The 23,609-nt window shown below is 37.2% G+C and overlaps 1 protein-coding gene across 4 annotated transcripts in view; it reads right to left on the reverse strand.

Moving 5' to 3' along the window:
- Positions 1-23,609, reverse strand: part of CDK14 (cyclin dependent kinase 14) — a 597,668-nt gene that overhangs the window by 264,180 nt on the left and 309,879 nt on the right. The gene's annotated exons all lie outside the window — the stretch shown is intronic.

The raw sequence follows: 23,609 nt of genomic DNA on the forward strand, positions 1-23,609 counted from the left end.
TTTCCTCATGTTTCCCCATCACATCAGTGACGTACATCACCTGTTACCAGCATCCACGGTGTCTGTCAGTGAACTGACAGACTGAATGGGACAAGGCAGCTTGGAAAGAGGAAGGGAGGTGGTAGATGAAAGTCTAATGAGCACCTTGCTTGGTGTCGCATATGTTAAAAAAAAGGTTTTGAGTTTTGTTTTTGTTTTTTAATGCCTTTCTGATTTCCAGAAATTTTATCTTTGGCAATGAAAGGGCAAGTAGGCAGATAATAGAATGTTTTACTGCCTTTAATGTTTGTGTTTTCAATTTATAGATAACCCTTTAGAGCCAGTGGGCAAAAGTGCTACAATTATTTTGGCATTCACTTAGTGATTCAAAGACAATTTCAAATTTGCATTAAAATTTCTCTACTTCTCGGAGGGATATCAAAGAGTTTATTTATACCTATTCCCATTGATAAGTGCTGGATAGCAAAATGTATTTATCTATAATTTTCAAATTTAGAAGATTACTGATCATAGTAACAGTCAGAACAACTTGAACACTCTTCACTTTGTCATTTAAAAGATATAAAAAGTCATATGATCTTACAAGATGATTTCAAGACAAATTATTTTCAAGCCTACAGACTCAACAGAAATGCCACTGTTACAATGTCAGTCATTCTGATACCCAAGCTGAGTTAATATTACAAGCACAAATCGATATTCTCATATTGAAAAGGGGGTAAAGAGACTTGTACCGTCTACTTCACAGGGTTATAAGAATAAAATAAGAGTTATGAAATCACTTCATGAACTATAAAGCGCTATTATTATTATTAGAAATAACAGATGCTTGAATCGATTTCATTTCCTAAGAGCAATCTAATGTCAAGTGCTTCAGATAAAATGTTTCAATGATTCAACCACTAGAATGCTTCAAATTGTTGAATTTACTATTCAAAAATAAGAATGCTTTCAGACACTGGAGTCTGCAATGACTTCTACATCTTATAATAGGCAAAATAATCATCCTCTGCTTCAACACTGCAGAGCACAAATGCCCATATCCAAAGCAGACCACAGACATGTCACTCACAAACAAGTTACAACCAATTCTTAAAATTTAAGAAGTGACTGAGTTTGCTGTCATGGCCAAGGCTGACAAAATGTAAGGTATTGACATTTTTATTGGAATGAAGGATACATGCTACAATGCAACTGATTTATGAATCTGCTAAGGAATCTGCAATCTACCATTATCATAAATCATTCATTTTGACAATCTACACATACTCCTTTTTGACGATTACAAGTATATTCCTTAATTTATGCATATTTCTAGTTGTCTATATTTCCTCTTGAGATTTAAAAGACTGATCAAATGAACTTTGACATCAAGGCTAATTTTCAAAAAAACTGTCACAACAAAGCGAAAGAGAGGCATGGACATATATACACTACCAAACGTAAGGTAGATAGATAGTGGGAAGCAGCCGCAGAGCACAGGAAGATCAGCTCGGTGCTTTGTGACCGCATGGAGGGGTGGGATGGGGAGGGTGGGAGGGAGGGAGATGCATGAGGGAAGGGATGTGGGAACAGATGTATATGTATGACTGATTCACTTTGTTATAAAGCAGAAACTAATTTAAAAAAATAATAAATAAATTAATTAATTAAAAAAAAACTGTCACAAAAGTCTTAGAAGACAAATTATAATGGTCCCACACAGTTTTCTTATCAACTAATTTCACTGTTTTACAGAGCAGAAAACCTCTGAAGACCCTTAATAGATCAAAATGCCATTTTTCTTTTAGATTTCTGCATTACCTAACAATGTAAAAGGAATTCCTGCAGAAAGATCATCTCCTAAGAGACTACCAACATTGACACTGGACAGAAGTAGTCTTCATTCTAGCAATTTCAAGGGTTTCCTCATTTCTTTACTAAACTGTATGCTAAGGTATAATTGTATTTTTCATTAGGACTGATTTTTCTTGTGGTTCATAAAATTTTCTCATCTCACAGGTCTCTCCTAATGATATATTTGACAGAAGCATTAAGATGTTGTTTATGAAGAGAATATGTATAACACCAGTGAATTTTTGGTTGGTTAACCAACTGTTCTACCTCTTAAAGGAATTAACATGAAGTATAATTTTATTCTCAAAGAATGACACTAGTGCTACAAATCTATCATAACATTTTTTATCACAAGAATGATTCCCTTTTATTAAATTATTCTTAGTCCCTTTACCATGGAAGCTAAACATAATGGCACTGTGATAGAGATATTTTTAAATCTGAACTACAAACAACAGGAAGTTTTTAACATTAGTTTGTAAATAATTATTTTTAAAATCTTACCTTAGCCAATCATGCAGCTCAATATCAAAAAAACAAACAACCCAATCCAAAAATGGGCAGAAGACCTAAATAGACGTTCCTCCAAAGCAGATATACAGATTGCCAACAAACACATGAAAGGATGCTCAACATCACTAACCATTAGAGAAATGCAAGTCAAAACTACAGTGAGGTATCACCTCACACCAGTTAGAATGGGCATCATCAAAAAATCCACAAACAATAAATGCTGGAGAGGGTGTGGAGAAAAGGGAACCCTCTTGCACTGTTGGTGGGAATGTGAATTGGTACAGCCACTATGGAGAACAGTATGGAGGTTCCTTAAAAAACTAAAAATAGAACTACCATATGACCCAGCAATCCCACTACTGGGCATATACCCTGAGAAAACCATAATTCAAAAAGAGTCATGTACCACAATGTTCACTGCAGCACTATTTACAATAGCCAGGACTTGGAAGCAATGTAGTGTCCATCGACAGATGAATGGATAAAGAAGATGTAGCACATATATACAATGGAATACTACTCAGCCATAAGAAGAAACGAAATTGAGTTATTTGTAGTGAGGTGGATGGACCTAGAGACTGTCATACAGAGTGAAGTAAGTCAGAAAGAGAAAAACAAATACCATATGCTAACACATATATATGGAATCTGAAAAAAAAAAGGTTCTGGAGAACGTAGCTGCAGGACAGGAATAAAGACAAAGACGTAGAGAATGGACTTGAGGACACGGGGAGGGAGAAGGGTAAGCTGGAATGAAGTCAGAGAGTGGCATGGACATATATACACTACCTAGTGTAAAATAGATAGCTAGTGGGAAGCAGCCACATAGCACAGGGAGATCACCTCAGTGTTTTGTGACCACCTAGAGGAGTGGGATAGGGAGGGTGGGAGGGAGACGCAAGAGGGAGGAGATATGGGGCTATATGTATGTGTATAGCTGATTCACTTTATTATACAGCAGAAACTAACATACCATTGTAAAGCAATTATACTCCAGTAAAGATGTTAAAAAAAAAGAAACTTACCTTGCCCAGTAATTACACTTTAAAATAGACAAATGAGGGGCTTCCCTAGTGGCACAGTGGTTAAGAATCCACCTGCCAATGCAGGGGACACGGATTAGAGCCCTGGTCTGGGAAGATTCCATATGCCTTGGAGCAACTAAGCCCGTGTGTCACAACTACCGAGCCTGTGTGCCACAACTACTGAAGCCCGCATGCCTAGAGCCTGTGCTCCACAACAAGAGAAGCCACTGCAATGAGAAGCCCGCACACTGCAATGAAGGGTAGCCCCCGCTCGCCACAACTAGAGAAAGCCCGTGTATAGCAACAAAGACCCAACGCAGCCCCCCACCAAAAAACCCTTAAAATAAATAAATAAATAAAATACACAAATGATAATATCCATAAAATATATGAGACTGATTTAAAAATCAGATCCTTTAAAAAAGATTACTAGCCCCCAGGGCATCTCTGTACAATGCAATAATTGACATTCAAAATGCTGACTGCAAAACGGTAAGGAAAGCTTAGAGTGGGATTGTAAGAACCATGTTGCCTTGATTTACCACTGTATACTCAGCCATGAGCACAGCTCTGGGTATACAGTAGGCACTCAGTAAAAACTTGTTGAATGGACTATTGAATAACAGCCCATATTATAACCTTGTTCAAGAAAGCATCTTATACATTTTAGGGAAAAAAATCACATTAAAAATAAATAAATTTCGAACACTTAAACCCTAAACCCAACCTAAGTGTCCATCAGCAGATGAATGCATAAAGAAGCTGTGGTATATGTATACAATGGAACATTACTCAGCCATAAAAAAAGAACGAAATTTTTCCCTGTGCAGCAACATGTATGGACTCGGAGGGTATAATGCTAAGTGAATTAAGTCAGACAGAGAAAGACAAATGCTATATGATATCACTTATGCGTGATATGTGAAATCTAAAAACTACAGCAAACTAGTGAATAAAACAAAAAAACAGACTCATAGGTATAGAGAACCAACTAGTGGTTACCAGTGTGTGGTGGGAAGGAGAGTTGGAGATACAAACTATTGGATGTAAGACAGGCTACAAAGACGTATTGTATCACATGAGGAATATAGCAAATATTTTGTAATAACTGTACATGGAGTGTAACCTTTAAAAATTGTATTTTAAAAAATATATACAGGGCTTCCCTGGTGGCGCAGTGGTTGAGAGTCCGCCTGCCGATGCAGGGGACACGGGTTCGTGCCCCTGTCCGGGAGGATCCCACATGCCGCGGAGCGGCTGGGCCCGTGAGCCATGGCCGCTGGGCCTGCGCATCCAGAGCCTGTGCTCCGCAACGGGAGAGGCCACAACAGTGAGAGGCCCGCGTAATGCAAAAAAAAAAAAAAAAAAAAAAAAAAAAAAAAATATATATATATATATATATATATATATATATATACAGAGGAAAAACAAATTAAAAGCTTAAAAAAATTTTTTAATTAAAAAAAACCCCTAAACTCTAAAGGTTAAAAATAAACATAACATTTATATGGACTGTCTATAAGCCAGACACTGTCCTTAAATAATTTGTAAGTATTAACTTATTTAATTAATTCTTCTTATAATTTTGTGAGGTGCCCAGTATTACCATCATCATCCTCATTTTCAAACAGATAAATTAAGACAGAGAATTTCAGTAACTCACAATTTGTAAACAGCAGAGACAGGATTCAAACTCAGGCACCTGACTCCAGAATCTGCACTCTAACCATTCTGGGATATTTTACTTTATTTTGTTTTTTCATGTGGTTGTATCTGCTTCCATATAAAAAGTTTTCTCTTTCAGACTTAGTGTTTTACTTACTACTTCTGTTACAGCCCCACCTGCCCTGCAGTTGTGTACTGTTTCTTTCCAACCTTTGGAAAAGGTATGATTTGAACAGAAGATTCCTCCCACTGGGAGGCATCAAGTGTATTTTTCAGCCACTACCCAGCACTGCTGCATTGTTAAGGGGAACATTGTTAAAACCAATTCAGCCTTCATTTGCCCCCAGGGCTTCTCAGTGCTTTAATTTATCCCAGGAATGTAATGAAAGAGGGTGGTTCCTTCTAATTCATAAATTACCAAGGCTTTATTCCAATTTGTGTTTCCAACAAGGCTTCCTACAGGTCTACTGTGAGAAACATTCTTTGTGTTGTTTCTTGCAGTTTCCTCAAGACACGTGTTCTAGTTCCAGTGTTTAGGACTGAGTGATCTTACTGTTCAGCTGACACAGGTCACCAGGCCAGCAGAGGCTACTTTGACCTGGACATTTGTTTAGCACTTCTACCTTCTCACATGTTTGGGCAACTAAGACCACCCATGCATGTGTTAAGTTATCAATAGTCTGTTGGAACTACACTAGGGCTGTAGAGACACCAGTGATAATATTAATAATAATTAAACACAACACTAAGTAACAGGCACAATGTTCACTAAATTTTCCATCTCTGGGCCAAAGTATATACATTTTTTAAATGAGGGGTTTGGACTAGATAATGTGAGGTTCCTTCAAAATCCAGAGAAAATCTAAAATAAAACATTCTAAAACTGTGAATGACAGGTTTTCCTTTTCTTTTATACAGCTATAACACATTTATTTCAACTTTCCCCTCAGAGTTATTACCTTTATTCTGAAAAACAATAAGAACAAAACTTTCCCAATGATATGACTCTATCAACAGCTAGATGATGACTTCAACAATAATATCATACTCTGCTTCCAATTCTTGGAGCAAAATCCTTGCATATCATGTTTATTTTGTGTTGTTCTTGTAATCTTAATATTAGTGATTCTCATTAGATGTTCCCAATTTATTTGAAGTAGGTTGAGAGCTTACTGCTAACTTTTCAGAAACCATCATAAATATATATTATCCTGAAATCTTCCAACTTTTCATGTACCTCTCTTTATAGTACAAAAGAATCGTCCCATTCTCTTGATGGGGGCACTTAATTGAGCCAATTCATTGACCCCTTTCACCCTCTGCTCTCCAATCTGTGACTTCCAGGCTGGTTCTAAGCACACTTTCCACATATAGGATGGGCTGGTCGTTGTTTCACACAATAGATTTCTTTAGCTGACAACTCTACTCCAAAACTGGAAAAAACACTTCAATCTGCCTTTGATATCAGTATCTTTCCAGATTAAAAATCAGAATGTCAAATAACTTGACAGATATTTAGAGTGATGCTCCATTTTTAAAGTGTGTATTTCTGCAAAAAGTTATATTTTAGATCTGTAAGCTTGATTATGCACATCAAGGTTATTTTATAGTATGTGATAAAATAAACATAGATTTTTTTTAGACATGTATCTAAATTTCCTAAGCAGTACAGATCATTAGTTATCAATTGTATCTTATTTTTAAATTTTCTAGTACTTTCTTTTTTCATTAAAATGAAAAAAAGTCTTAGCTTCCTATGTTTATCTATTGCAACGGAAGAAACCATTCAAGGTGAGAAGGAAATTTTTTTTCCAAATATATATGCCTTTTACTGAATGTTCTTTTAAAAATTATTATTAAAGAACATATTCGTGACCTCCCCAGGAAACTCACCTTTTGTCCAGCCCTCCCCGACTTCCAGTCACTAACTCACCCCCAAGGGTAATCCCTGTCTTGATATCAAACAGTATTGATTAGTTTTGTCCCTTTTTGTTCTTTATTTAAGTAGAATCATACAACATACACTCTTTTATATCTGGCTTCTTTCCTTTGTATCACTGTGTGTAGTTGTAAATTGTATATTGATATTTTAAAATATTACTATGAATATGCACTATTTCAAAAGTAGTAAGCCAGCACATACGGCATTAAAAAAAAACCTTAGAGAACAAAAGAGAAAAGCAAACTAATATTGAACTGACAGTATTAAAGTAAGAAAAAAATCAAAATCACAAATATTTCAAGTATGTCTAACCTTCAGAATTTACAGTGTATCTCGAATTTTCCACAGTAGCCAGTAAGTTTTTCTTGCTTCCAGTAAAATTTTTAGAAAACATGTGCTTTAGACTACAGTGACTCACTGTCATCCATGATATTAGAGTAAATCAGGAGTATTGATGTATGTATCAGTCGAGTCTGGTTTTGGCTGCATTTTAAAATGCTTCTTGGAAGGTAAAGAGCAGAAGATGAAGGAAGATCCATAAATAAGGGACATTAGTGAATTGCTGAACTCTAAGCACTTCTACGCTTACCTAAAAGTTATGAAAACTCATGTTCAAGTGTAATCATAGTTGTCTTAAATAGCATGTGAATGTTACATAATTCTAAGTTTCATTCCAGTGTTATTCTTGACAACATCACTTATTCTTCCACTCTGGTCATCACTGCCAGCACTTAGGGTTCCAGTCATCCCATATGCAGATTTTTAAAGGATATATTGGTGTATTTCAACTCATATCTGCATTACTTATCTGATTTGCTGCCTAGAAGTTTGCCCTCATATTGTATGGAACAAAAAATATTTTGCATATTGAAATCTTTTTGTCCAGAAAGTTTCCATCAAGGGTAGAGAATGAGATGATCAGCCCTATTTGAAGCAGTCTGTTCTTCATTTTAAGATGTCTCGTTACCTCACATGCATGATTTGGCTAAAAATGAACTAACACTTTTGCATTTTCTCATTAACATGGAGTTTGAAGCTGCCATTCTTAGCAATCAACCCCTAACCACATTGCTTCAATCTGCTTTATGGTGACTGAAAGAGATTTCTCACACATAGAGTAGAATATGCTTATTAATTGCAGTTCATATATTTCTTTCTTGTCCCCATTTACAACTTTAAAAAATGGGGATATTTGTATATGTATAGCTGATTCAGTTTGTTATAAAGCAGAAACTAACACACCACAGTAAAGCAATTATACTCCAACAAAGATGTTAAAAAAAAAGAAAAAAACATATAGCTATGTTTTTTAGAAGATTTTTAGAGCAGTGAAACTCTTCTGTAGGATACAATAACAGCAAATACATTACATGGCATTATAATCTTTCAAAACCCATAGAATGTACAACATCAAGAGTGAACCCTGGGCTTCCCTGGTGGTGCAGTGTTTAAGAATCCGCCTGCCAATGCAGGGGACACAGGTTCGAGCCCTGGTCTGGGAAGGATCACACATGTCGCGGAGCAACTAAGCCCGTGCACCACAACTACTGAGCCTGCGCTCTAGAGCCCGTGAGCCACAACTATGGAAGCCTGTGCACCTAGGGCCCATGCGCTGCAACAAGAGAAGCCACCGCAATGAGAAGCCCGTGCACCGCAACGAAGAGTAGCCCCCACTCACCGCAACTAGAGAAAGCCCACGTGCAGCAACAAAGACCCAATGCAGCCAAAAAATAAAGTAAAAACTTTTTTAAAAGAGTACACCCTAATGTAAACTATGAACTTTGGGTGATACTGATGTGTTAATTCAGGTTCAGCAATTGTAATGAATGTACCACTCTGGTGGGGGATGTTGATAATGGAGGAGGCTATGCATGTGTGTGTACAGGGGATGTATAGAAATCCTCTGTACTTTCCGTTCAATTTTACTGTGAATCTAAAACTGCTCTTAAAAATAAAGTTCATTTAGGCTTAAATACTTAAATATAAGACATGACACCATAAAACTCTTAGAGGAGATCATAGGCAAAACATTCTCTGACATAAATCCACCAATGTTTTCTTACATCAGTCACCCAAGGCAATAGAAATAAAAGCAAAAATAAAGAAATGTGACCTATTCAAACTTACGAGCTTTTGTACAGCAAAGGAAACCATAAACAAAACAAAAAGACAACCTACAGACTGGGAGAAAATATTTGTAAATGATGTGACTGACAAGGGGTTAATTTCCAAAATATACAAACAGCTCATACAACTCAACAACAAAAAAACAAACAACCTAATGGAAAAATGGGCAGAAGAACTAAACAGACATTTCTCCAAAGAAGACATACAGATGGTCAACAGGCACATGAAAAGTTGCTCAACATTGCTAATTATTAGAGAAATGCAAATCAAAACTACAATGACGTACCACCTCACACCAGTCAGAATGGCCATCATTAAACACTCTACAAATAACAAATGCTGGAGAGGGTGTGCAGAAAAGGGAGCCCTCCTATGCTGTTGGTGGGAATGTAAGTTGCTGCAGCCACTGTGAAAAACAGTATGCAGGTTCCTCAAAAAACTAAAAATAGAGTTGCCATAAAATCCATCAATCCCACACCTGGGCATATATCCAGAGAAAACTGTAACTGGAAAAGATAGGGGGAGACCTTCAAGATGGCGGAGGAGCAACACGTGGAGATCACCTTCCTCTCCACATATACATCAGAAATATATCTACATGTGGAACAACTCCTATAGAACACCTACTGAATGCTGGCAGAAGACCTCAGACCCCCCAAAAGGCAAGAAACTCCCCACGTACCTGAGTAGGGTAAAAGGAAAAAGAAAAACCTGAGACAAAAGAATAGGGATGGGGCCTGTACCAGTGGGAGTGAGCTGTGAAAGAGGAAAAGTTTCCACACACTAGGAAGCCCCCTCATTGGCGGAGATGGGGGGTGGGCGGGGGGGGGGAAGCTTCAGAGCCATGGAGGAGAGCACAGCAACAGGGGTGTAGAGGGCAAAGCAGAGAGATCCTGCACAGAGGATCACTGCCGACCAGCACACCAGCCTGAGAGGCATGTCTGCCCACTTGGTGGGGGGGATGGGGCTGGGACCTGAGGCTCGGGCTTCGGAGGTCAGATCCTAGGGAGGGGACTGGGGTTGGCTGCGTGAACACTGCCTGAAGGGGGCTAGTGCGCCACAGCTAGCTGGGAGGGAGTCTGGGAAAAAGTCTGGAGCTGCCGAAGAGGCAAAAGACCATTGTTTCGGGATGCGCAAAGAGAGTGGAATTCAGAGCACTGCCTAAACGAGCTCCGGAGATGGGTGCAAGCCGTGGCTATCAGTGCAGACACCAGAGACAAGCATGAAATGCTAAGGCTGCTGCTGCAGCCAGCAAGAAGCCTGTGTGAAAGCACAAGTCACTATCCACACCTTCCCTCCCAGGAGCATGTGCAGCCTGCCACTGCCAGGGTCCTGTGATCCAGGGACAACTTCCCCAGGAGAACACAACACGTGCTTCAGGCTGCTGCAAAAACACGCTGGCTTCTGCCACTGCAGGATCACCCTGCATTTCGTACCCCTCCCTCCCCCTGGCCTGAGTGAGCCAGAGCCCCCTAATCAGCTGCTACTTTAACCCTGTCCTGTCTGGGAGGGGAACAGACGCCCTCAGGCGACCTACATGCAGAGGCGGGGCCAGATCCAAAGCTGAACCCCAGGAGCTGTGCGAACAAAAGAATAGAAAGGGATATTTCTCCCAGCAGCCTCAGGAGCAGCGGATTAAATCTCCACAATCAACTTGATGTACCCTGCATCTGTGGAATACCTGAATACATAACAAATCATCCCAAAATTGAGGCGGTGGAGCTTGGGAGCAACTGTAGACTTGGGATTTGCTTTCTGCATCTAATTTGTTTCTGGTTTTAGGTTTATCTTCGTTTAGTATTTAGAGTTTATTATCATTGGTAGATTTCTTTATTGATTTAGTTACTCTCTTCCCTTTTTTTATATAGATATATTTTTTTCCTTTTTCTCTTTTTGTGAGCGTGTATGTGTATGATTCTTTGTGTGATTCTGTCTGTATAGCTTTGCTTTTACCATTTGTCCTAGGGTTATTTCCAACCGTCTTTTTTTCTCTTTTTTTATTACTTTTTAATTTCTTTATCATTACTAATTTTTTACTTTTATTTAAATACCTTTATTTTCTTTCTCTCTCTCTCTCTCTCATTCTTTCTTTCTCCTTTCTCTCCCTCCCTCCTTCCCTCCCTCCCTCTCTCTCTCTCCCTCTCTCTCTCTCTCTATTTCTTTTTTTCTCCATTTTCTTCTGAGCCGTGTAGCTGACAGGGTCCTGGTACTCCAGCTAGGTATCAGGCCTGTGCCTCTGACGTCAGAGATCCGAGTTCAGGACACTGATCCACCGGAGACCTCCAAGATCCATGTAATATCAAATGGCAAAAGCTCTCCCAGAGATCTCCATCTCAACACTAAGACCCAGCTCCGCCCAATGACCAGCTAGCTACAGAGCTGGAAACCCTATGCCAAACAACTAGGAAGAGAGGAACACAGACACACCCAACAGCAGAGAGGCTTCCTAAAATCGTAATAAGGTCACAGGCACCCCAAAACACACCACCAGACACAGTCCTGCTCACCAGAAAGAAAAGATACAGCCTCATCCACCAGAACACAGGGACCAGTCCCCTCCACCAGGAAGCCTACACAACCCACTGAACCAACCTTAGCCATTGGGGGAAGACACCAAAAACAACGGGAACTACGAACCTGCAGCCTAGGAAAAGGAAACCCCAGCAAAGTTAAGCAAAATGAGAACACAGAGAAACACAGAGCAGATGAAGTAGCAAGGTAAAAACCCACCTGACCAAACAAATGAAGAAGAAATAGGCAGTCTACCTGAAAAAGAATTCAGAGTAATCATAGTAAAGATGATCCATAATCTTGGAAATAGAACGGAGAAGATACAAGACACGTTTAACAAGGACCTAGAAGAACTAAAGAGCAAACAGACAATGATGACCAACACAATAAATTAAATTAAAAATTCTCTAGAAGGAATCAATAGCAGAATAACTGAGGCAGAAGAATGGATAAGTGACCTGGAAGATAAAACAGTGGAAATAACTACTGCAGAGCAGAATAAAGGAAAAAGAATGAAAAGAATTGAGGACAGTCTCAGAGATCTCTGGGAGAACATTAAACACACCAACATTCGAATTATAGGGGTCCCAGAAGAAGAAGAGAAAAAGAAAGGGACTGAGAAAATATTTGAAGAGATTATAGTTGAAAACTTCCCTAATATGGGAAAGGAAATAGTCAAGTCCCGGAAGCACAGAGAGTCCCATACAGGATAAATCCAAGGAGAAACACGCCAAGACACATGTTAATCAAACTATCAAAAATTAAATACAAAGAAAAGATATAAGCAGCAAGGGAAAAACAACAAATAACATACAAGGGAATCCCTATAAAGTTAACAGCTGATCTTTCGGCAGAAACTCTGCAAGCAGAAGGAAGTGGCAGCACATATTTAAAGTGATGAAAGGGAAAAACCTACAACCAACATTACTCTACCCAGCAAGGATCTCATTCACATTTGATGGAGAAATTAAAAGCTTTACAGACAAGCAAAAGCTAACAAAATTCAGCACCACCTAACCAGCTTTACAACAAATGCTAAAGGAAATTCTCCAGGTAGGAAACACAAGAGAAGGAAAAGACCACCAATAACAAGCCCGAAACAATTAAGAAAATGGTAATAGAAACATAAATATTGATAATTACCTTAAATGTAAATGGATTAAATGCTCCAAAGATATAGACTGGCTGAATGGATACAAAAACAAGGCACGTATATATGCTGTCTACAAGAGACCCACTTCAGATCTAGGGACACATACAGACTGAAAGTGAGACGATGGAAAAAGATATTCCATGCAAATGGAAATCAAAAGAAAGCTGGAGCAGCAATTCTCATTTCAGACAAAATAGACTTTAAAACAAAGAATATTACAAGAGACAAAGAAGGACACTACATAATGATCAAGGGATCAATTCAAGAAGATATAACAATTGTAAATATTTATGCACCCAACATAGGAACACCTCAATACATAAGGCAGATGCTAACAGCCACAAAAGGGGAAATCAACAGTAACACAAGCATAGTAGGGGACTTTAACACCCCACCTTCACCAATGGACAGATTATCCAAAAATGAAAATAAATAAGGAAACAAGCGCTTAAATGATACAATAAACAAGATGGACTTAAATGATATTTAAAGGACATTCCATGCAAAAACAACATAATACACTTTCTTCTCAACTGTTCATGGAACCTTCTCCAGGATACACCATATCTTGGGTCACAAATCAAGCTTCAGTAAATTTAAGAAAATTGAAATTGCATCAAGTGTCTTTTCCGACCACAGTGGTGTGAGACTACATATCATTTACAGGAAAAAATCTGTAAAAAATACAACTACATGGAGGCTAAACAATACACTACTAAATAACCAAGAGATCACTGAAGAAATCAAAGAGGAAATAAAAAATTCCTAGAGACAAATGACAATGAAAACACAATGACCCAAAACTTATGGGATGCAGCAAAAGCCATCTAAGAGGGAAGTTTATACCAACACAAGCCTACCTCAGTAAGCAAGAAAAATCTAAAATAAACATCCTAAACTTACACCTAAAGCAATTAGAGAAAGAAGAACAAAAAAACCCCAAAGTTAGCAAAAGGAAAGAAATCATAAAGATCTCATCAGAAATAAATGAAAAAGAAATGAAGGAAACAATAGCAATGATCAGTAAAACTAAAAGCTGGTTGTTTGAGAAGATAAAAAAAATTGATAAACCATTAGCCAGGCTCATCAAGAAAAAAGGGGAGAAGACTCAAATCAATAGAATTACAAATGAAAAAGGAGAAGTAACAACCGACACTGCAGAAATAGAAAGGATCGTAAGAGATTACTACAAGCAACTAACTATATGCCAATATAATGGACAACCTGGAAAAATGGACAAATTCTTAGAAAAGCACAACCTTCTGACACTGAACCAGGAAGAAATAGAAAATATAAGCAGACCAATCACAAGCAATGAAATTGAGACTGTGATGAAAGTCTTCAAACAAACAAAAGCCCAGGACTAGATGGCTTCAGAGGTGAATTCTATCAAACATTTAGAGAAGAGCTAACACCTATCCTTCTCAAACTCTTCCATAATATAGCAGAGGGAGGAACACTCCCAAACTCATTCTATGAGGCCACCATCATCCTGATACCAAAACCAGACAAAGATGTCACAAAGAAAGAAAACTACAGGCCAATATCACTGATGAACATAGATGCAAAAATCCTCAACAAAATACTAGCAAACACCAGGAATGCAACGATTCTTCAATATACGCAAATCAGTCAATGTGATAAACCATATTAACAAACTGAAGGAGAAAAACCATATAATCGTCTCAATAGATGCAGAAAAAGCTTTCAACAAAATTCAACACCCTTTAATGATAAATATCCTCCAGAAAGTAGGCACAGAGGGAACTTACCTCAACATAATAAAGGCCACATATGACAAACCCACAGCCAACATTGTTCTCAATGGTGAAAAACTGAAACCGTTTCCTCTAAGATCAGGAACAAGACAAGGATGCCCACTCTCACCACTATTATTCAACATAGTTTTGCAAGTTTTAGCCACAGCAATCAGAGAAGTAAAAGAAATAAAAGGAATCCAAATCGGAAAAGAAGTAAAGCTGTCACTGTTTGCAGATGACATGATACTATACAAAGAGAATTCTAAAGAGGCTACTACCAGAAAACTACTAGAGCTAATCAATGAATCTGGTAAAGTAGCAGGATTCAAAATTAATGCATAGAAATCTCTTGCATTCCTACACACTAATGATGAAAAATATGAAAGAGAAAGTAAGGAAACACTCCCATTTACCATTGCAACAAAAAGAATAAAATACCTGGGAATAAACCTACCTAAGGAGACAAAAGACCTGTATGCAGAAAATTGTAAGACACTGATAAAGAAATTAAAGATGATACAAACAGATGGAGAGATACACCATGTTCTTGGATTGGAAGAATCAACATTGTGAAAATGACTATACTACTCAAAGCGATCTACAGATTAAATGCAATCCCTATCAAACTACCTATAGTATTTTTCACAGAAATAGGAGAAAAAACCTGCACAATTTGTATGGAAACACAAAAGGCCCCAAATAGCAAAGCAATATTGAGAAAGAGAAACGGAGCTGGAAGAATCAGGCTCCCAGATTTCAGACTATACTACAAAGCTACAGTAATCAAGACAGTATGGTACTGGCACAAAAACAGAAATATAGATCAATGGAACAGGATAGAAAGCCCATAGATAAACCCACGCACCTGTGGTCACCTTATTTTTGATAAAGGAGGCAAGAATATACAATGGAGAAAAGACAGCCTCTTCAATAAGTGGTGCTGGGAAAACTGGACAGCTACATGTAAAAGAATGATATTAGAACACTTCCTAACACCATACACAAAAATAAACTCAAAATGGATTAGAGACCTAAATGTAAGGCCAGACACTATCAAACTCTTAGAGGAAAACATAGGCAGAACACTCTATGACATAAATCACAGCAAGATCCTTTTGGACCCACCTCCTAGAGAAATGGAAATAAAAACAAAAATAAACAAATGGGACCTAATGAAACTTCAAAGCTTTTGCACAGCAAAGGAAACCATAAACAAGACCAAAAGACAACCCTCAGAATGGGAGAAAATATTTCCAAATGAAGCAACTGACAAAGGATTAATCTCCAAAATTTATAAGCAGCTCATGCAGCTCAATAACAAAAAAACAAACAACCCAATCCAAAAATGGGCAGAAGACCGAAATAGACATTTCTCCACAGAAGATATACAGACTGCCAACAAACACATGAAAGAATGCTCAACATCTTTAATCATTAGAGAAATGCAAATCAAAACTACAATGAGATATCATCTCACACCAGTCAGAATGGCCATCATCCAAAAATCTAGAAACAATAAGTGCTGGAGAGGGTGTGGAAAAAAGGGAACACTCTTGCACTGCTGGTGGGAATGTGAATAGATACAGCCACTATGGAGAACAGTATGGAGGTTCCTTAAAAAACTACAAATAAAACTTCCATATGACCCAGCAATCCCACTACTGGGCATATACCCTGAGAAAACCATAATTCAAAAAGAGTCATGTACCAAACTGTTCATTGTAGCCCTATTTACAATAGCCCGGAGATGGAAACAACCTAAGTGTCCATTATCGGATGAATGGATAAAGAAGATGTGGCACATATATACAATGGAATATTACTCAGCCATAAAAAGAAATGAAATTGAGCTATTTGTAATGAGGTGGATAGACCTAGAGTCTGTCATACAGAGTGAAGTAAGTCAGAAAGAGAAAGACAAATACCATATGCTAACACATACATATGGAATTTAAGGAGAAAAAAAATGTCATGAAGAACCTAGGGGTAAGACAGGAATAAAGACACAGACCTACTAGAGAATGGACTTGAGGATATGGGGAGGGGGAAGGGTAAGCTGGGACAAAGCGAAAGAGAGGCATGGACATATATACACTACCAAACGTAAGGTAGATAGCTAGTGGGAAGCAGCCGCATACCACAGGGAGATCAGCTCAGTGGTTTGTGACCGCCTGGAGGGGTGGGACAGGGAGGGTGGGAGGGAGACGCAAGAGGGAGGGGATATGGGAACATATGTATATGTATAACTGATTCACTTTGTTATAAAGCAGAAAGTAACACACCATTGTTAAGCAATTATACTCCAATAAAGATGTAAAAAAAAAAAAAACTACAATGAGGTATCACCTAACACCAGTCAGAATGGCCATCATCAAAAAATCTACAAAGAATAAATTCTGGAGAAAGTGTGGAGAAAAGGGAAAACTCTTGCTCTGTTGGTGGGAACATAAATTGATATAGCCACTATGCAGAACAGTATGGAGGTTCCTTAAAAAACTACAAATAGAACTACCATATGACCCAGCAATCCCACTACTGGGCATATACCCTGAGAAAACCATAATTCGGAAAGAGTCATGTACCACAGTGTTCATTGCAGCTCTATGTACAATAGCAAGGGCATGGAAGCAACCTAAGTGTTCACCGACAGATGAATGGATAAAGAAGATGTGGCATATATATACAATGGAATATTACTCAGCAATTAAAAGAAACGAAATTGAGTTATTTGTAGTGAGGTGGATTGACCTAAAGTCTGTCATACAGAGTGAAGGAAGTCAGAAAGAGAAAAACAAATATCGTATGCTAACATATATATGGAGTCTAAGGAAAAAAAAAAGAAAAAGAATGGTTCTAAAGAACCTAGGGGCAGGACAGGAATAAAGACGCAGATCTAGAGAATGGTCTTGAGGACACGGGGAGGGGGAAGGGTAAGCTGGGATGAAGTGAGAGAGTGGCATGGACTTATACATACTACAAATGTAAAATAGATAGCTAGTGGGAAGCAGCCGCATAGCACAGGGAGATCAGCTCGGTGCTTTGTGACCATCTAGAGGGGTGGGATAGGGAGGGTGGGAGGGAAATGCAAGACTGAGGAGATATGGGGATATATGGATATGTATAGCTGATTCACACTGTTATAAAGCAGAAACTAACACACCGTTGTAAAGCAATTATACTCCAATAAACATCTTTAAAAAAAAAGGAAGTATACATGCACCACAATGTTCATTGTAGCACTATTTACTGTAGCTAAGACGTGGACACAACCTAAATGTCCACTGACAGAGGAATGGATAAAGAAGATATGGCACATATATACAATGGAATACGACTCAGCCATATAAAGAATAAAATAATGCCATTTGCAGCAACATGGATGCAACTAGAGATGATTACACTAATTGAAGTAAATTAGAAAGAGAAAGACAAATATCCTATGATATCACTTACATGTGAAATCTAAAATATGACACAAATGAACTTATCTACAAAATGAAAACAGACTCACAGACATAGAGAACAGACTTTTGGTTGCCAAGGAGGAGGGGTTGGGGGATAGATGGTTTGGGAGTTTGGGATTAGCAGATCCAAACTATTATATATAGAATGGATAAACAAGGTCCTACTGTAAAGCACAGGGAACTATATTCAATATCCTCTTTTAAACCATAATGGAAAAGCGTATGAAAAAGAATGTATATATATGTATAACAATCACTTTGTGTACAGTAGAAATTAACACAACATTGTAAATCAACTATACTTCAATAAATTTTAAAAAAATAAAGTACATTTAAAAGGAGAAAAAAAAACAGGTATGTTAATATACCTGGGAAAAGTGACATTATGATAACACAAAACAGAAAAAATATAATGAAATGTCATCAACATCCCTTTTGAATCCAAGAAAACTTCTGAATGGATGAGTGGGGATATTAAACAAGATTTAAATAATGACGCTAAGTGACATTTCATGATCCTAGAGAAGACAATTTGAAATATCAACACTCCTTTTCAAAAGGGTTACCACATCTTTAAAATAATGAGTCATAGGGATTAACTTTAATTCACATGTTAATCAAATTATTTCTAACATGGAATGTTGATAATGTATTTGATACATTTTAAGACATGTACGTTTTGATTTGGAGTTTTAATGAAGCCCAGAAAAATTAGGTAGAAAAACAGTCCTTTCTTTGGTTCATATTGTAGCACAAATTATTATAAAAATATTCTTTAGTTTTCAGACCTTCACGAAAGCAACTGCCTAAACTTTGCATTAAAACTTCTTATGTTAAAATTCAAAGGACCTTTCTAAAAGTAGATTGATACCTCACATTAGACAATAAAGATATTTTTGCTAACAGAAATTATATTCTAAACCAAAGATACAGTAAAATTGAATCCTACCGGTCAAAGCATGGTTAGTTATATCTATCCTTGAATTTGTAACTATGGCTTCAATGGTGAATTTTATAGGCTAACGATAAAAAATAGTTAAAGGTTTGTAATTTGGGGACTAACAGGCTTTTATTCAGAGACTTTATATTTATCACACAGACAGACTCTACTCTGCATCTGAAAGCAGTTGATTTCTTTCTGTTTTCTACCATTCCCTACATGAATTCTGAGAGACACATTACAAACAAACCCTGCTCTCACTATGGCTTCTGCAGAGTTACTACATCTCTGGTGTGTTCTGCAAATTAATCTAAAATGTGATTTACAATAATTTCCTTTTTCAAATTAAGACAAGGAACAGCCTGGAGGAGGAAACTACCAACATTAGGAAGGTAACATTTTAGATCTCTGGTGGGAAAGAGACCTGTGGAATTTTACTTGATTAAAACCACAGAGCTGTTTAACTTGGTTCCTACATTAGGAAAGCCAGTAAAATAAGCCAAGACCTTAAATGCTTATATTACAGAGTTTGCACTGTCTCTTTTTTTTCAGGGGCAAATTTAACCCAGCTGTCTTTCCATGTAGCAAGGCCCCGACCCCTAAAAATAGCAGAAGAATGGCTGGAAAATGTGGGTGACACTATCATCAACATCTTGCAAGAACTGCAGAAAGCTGCAATTCTACAGACTCATCTATTTTGTTTTCATCTCATTTACATGGAAAAATACCTTTAAGTTTTCATACTATCATGCTGCAAATGAACATTAACTTCTTGATGAGCTTATTTATGTATTTACTTGTCACACTACGATAATCTTCTTTTAATGTGATCTCAACACATATCATAAAAGTGTGGCTCTCATCTTCTTGAATTTCTAGAAGCCAGAATAAAAAAATTAGACCATAGGAAGGGATGGTATAGCCTTGATTATGGATTCAATTGACTGATTTTTATCCAACAGTGAATATCTGATCATTAGAAAATAAGTTAATAATTTCAGAAATGTACAACATAAAAAAACAACTCTGAGAAGAATATTAGAAAGTATCTGTTCAATGCACTTATTTTTTAGTTGAGGAGTGTAAGCTCAGAGGGGATAAATGACTTCCTGAAAGTTATAAGCTAGTTATAGACAGAGCCAGGTCTCCTAATTCAAGGCTCAACACACTTGGATTTCAACAATAGTACAACCAGACAATCATTTAAGGTCTGCAGATTAGGAACTTCAAATCTTATACATCTTTTCTACATGTTTACATTCACTCAGTGATATTTATTTCTGCAGCTTGAGGCTATAAATATAATACCAAGCAGATATGTAGAGCCAATGTATAAGAGCCTCAAAGCAATCTCCAACACCATCTGAAGTCATCTAATTCCATTTGCACTCTTGACTGTGCCCAGCCAGGACAGCACTGATGAAGAGAAAATTAATTTGTAAACTGCTGGTTTGCTAAAGTGAATCAAGCAGAAATTAGTAAATTCACTAGTAATTAGTATATTAGTGGGTCTTAGTCTTTATACTAATACTCAATTTTGTTATGCATATTGTTTCTTCATTCAACCAATATTTACTGAGCATCTCCTATGACCTAAACATAGCACAGACAACAGTGAGCAAGACAGGACTTCCCTGGCGGCCCAGTGGCTGAGACTCTGCGCTCCCAATGCAGAGGGCCTGGGTTCCATCCCTGGTCAGGGAAATAGATCCCCCATGCATACCGCAACTAAAGATCCCGCACGCTGCAATGAAGATCCCGCATGCCACAACTAAGACCCAGCACAGCCAAATAAATAAATAAATAAATATAAGAGTGAGCAAGACAGGCCATGTCCCTGCCCTCATGGAATTTACAATCAAGTAGCAGAAGCAAAAAATTAACTGATAAACAAATGACAAAATAATTTCAGCGCACCATAAGTGCCATTGAAGAAGTTGAACTGGGTGATCATAGTGGTAAAATTCTATTTTTGGAAAGGTGGCCTTTTTGAACAGGTAACATATGATTTATGATCTGTGTGATGAGAAAGAGGCAGCCACGTGAGAAGCAGGAGGAACAGTATTCCAGGCAAAGGGAAAGGCTAAGTAAGAGGCTCTGATGTGGGAACGCGTTTGGCGTTTGGTTGTACTACAGTAGGCAAGGAGGAGCAAGGTAGTGAAGACATAGGCTGGGTAAGGGATTTGAAATAGTTTCTCCCAAAAATAATGTAAATACGAACCTTTTTTAGAAATGAGTCTGAACGCTACACAATTTTATTATCTTATTATACACAGGTGGGACAAACTTCTGCATTAGGAAAGCCATAGTGATTCTAAATCATGTGTAATTTACTTATTTTTAAATGCATATAGAAAACAAGTCTCAGGTAAGTGCTTAAATATGATTTTGTTTACAAGGAAAAAAAAATAGTACAGCATTTTGACCACCTGGAATTCAGAACTACATTCCGTTTAAACACGAATGGGTCTACGGATACATTATCATCTGGTTTGCAGGTAAAATCTCCAAAGGACTAAGGCTGAAATCACTCATTACTACTGAATTAGTCAAATGACAAAATGTTCTTTAAATTATGTGATGCATTTTTTTGGTATTAGTGCAATCTATTTTCGTAGCACGAGTGTCATATTTGTCGTATGTATAAGATACATAGAATGGTTAATAATTTCCTGTTACTATTAATATATAAATATATATAATGAACAATAATTTACTGGAAGATTAGGCAGGTCTGTAAGGTAAAATATCTATGTATATAAATATAAAGATCCTGGGCCACCTGAAATTGAAGGATGTGGATCAAGCATCTGAATTCCAGTTTTGTGAGCAGCTACCGTCATATAATCAAGCCTGTGAGAATTTCTAACCCTCTCTGAATCTCATGTCTCTCTCAGAAGTATAGGTTACTATACGTTACTAGGTTTAAAAGGCAATGAAACAAGAATTTCTAAGCGTCTGGCACACAGAATAAACTCAGTAAGTTTTAGTGCTTCTCCCTCTCCCCATATGTTTCCTCTAATAAAAACAGTAGCATTTATGATACAGGAATTATGCTCATACAGATTTCATTTGTATCTTTTAATCAAAATTTTATGCTATTTTTCACATAAGAGATATAGGTAGGACAAAGGAACTGCTGCTAAAGCTCTTTACACATCAAACTCTGAATTAAGACCTAGTGTTTCTAATTGTTCTGCTGCCTGGAACCATCCCATTTTGACTGTCTAGCTCCTCCATCTCAGACTGTGTTTCCTTCATCTCAGACACAAACACGTGCCCGATCGCAGTAAATCACAGTTAATCGCATGTCTTAAATTAAAAGACAAAAATGATGCACAATTGGGAGAAATTGTCAGTTGGTGAATGAGTCTCCCTTATTACACTTCGTGCACAGGATGCATGCCAAGTCTGTGTTCCAGGCAAGAAGATTCAGTCTATGACACTGAGGTACAACCTTTGTGCAGAGCAGTCTGGTCCAAAGAATCAAATGCTTTAAAACATGCAACGCTGTAATTGCAGCATATATGGAACATTCAATACAGGACTGTGCATAATCATGAACAATTAGAAAGAACCAAAATGTTCACTGTTGAGGGACTGAATAAAAAGACTAGGTCTTGGCCATTAAAGGAAAAATCTATGTTGTTACAAATGATTTTTTCATATTGAATAACATGAGAAAATGTCCATGAAATATTCTTATGTGAAAACTGCTTACAAAACAATGTTTCTTTTTTTTTTTTTTCAGGATTATATAATTGGTGGAAGAAGCAAGAAAAGAGAGAGAGAAGGAGGAGAAAGACACTGGGAAAATATACGACAAAAATGTTAACATTTGTTATCTCTGAGTTGGTCAAACTTTCTAAATTTTCTAATTTTCTAAAAAAATCTTTCTAAGTTGTTTAAAATTACACTTGAATTTATCTCTGAATCTACTGCAAAATGTCAGTTTTAAAGATCCGTAAGAATCTTTTACGGTGAACTTACCTATTATAATAAAAACATCATCGTAAAACTAAAAAATAATCCCCCAGTAAGCACTTAGATACAATTCTATTATTTCCTTGGTTATACAGACAAAATAAACTTTGTAAAAATGTATTCTATAAATATACAAGAAAACCATGTTCAGCAAAATTAAATGTTCAATACAATAATTTATTCCAACATATACCTTATAGTATATTAACATACTAAAAAAAATCATTATAAATTCTTACTAATTTAATAGTAATACCGACAAACTACAAAATATGTTCACAGCAAACCCAACAGCCTTGAATTTGAGGAACTGCAAATCTTCTCTCCTCCACCCACCTACTCTCCCATTATTTTCTACACTGTAATAGAAAGACTTTACATCTAGCCACCTAGTATTATTCTGATACTAAAACCTGACAGCAAACAACATATACACACACACAAATAAGATGAGAACAACTAGAATTTTGCAATATGTCACCAATCATGCTAACTTTTGTTTCATTTCAATTTTAGAAGAAAAGAATATACAAAACCCAAGAGTAGAGTCATTCCAAAGGTACTGAACAGTCTACTAACCTTGAAATAAGAAATAAACATTTCCTGCTCTCTTTTATTTCTCGGGGGGTGGGGTGGGAAAAGATAATCATATTTCAGTAAAAGCCCATATCTCAACCTCAGGCGTCTTT

The sequence above is a fragment of the Mesoplodon mirus genome (assembly GCF_964341445.2).
Source record: "Mesoplodon mirus genome assembly, chromosome: 9".
NCBI classification, from domain to species: domain Eukaryota; kingdom Metazoa; phylum Chordata; class Mammalia; order Artiodactyla; family Ziphiidae; genus Mesoplodon; species Mesoplodon mirus.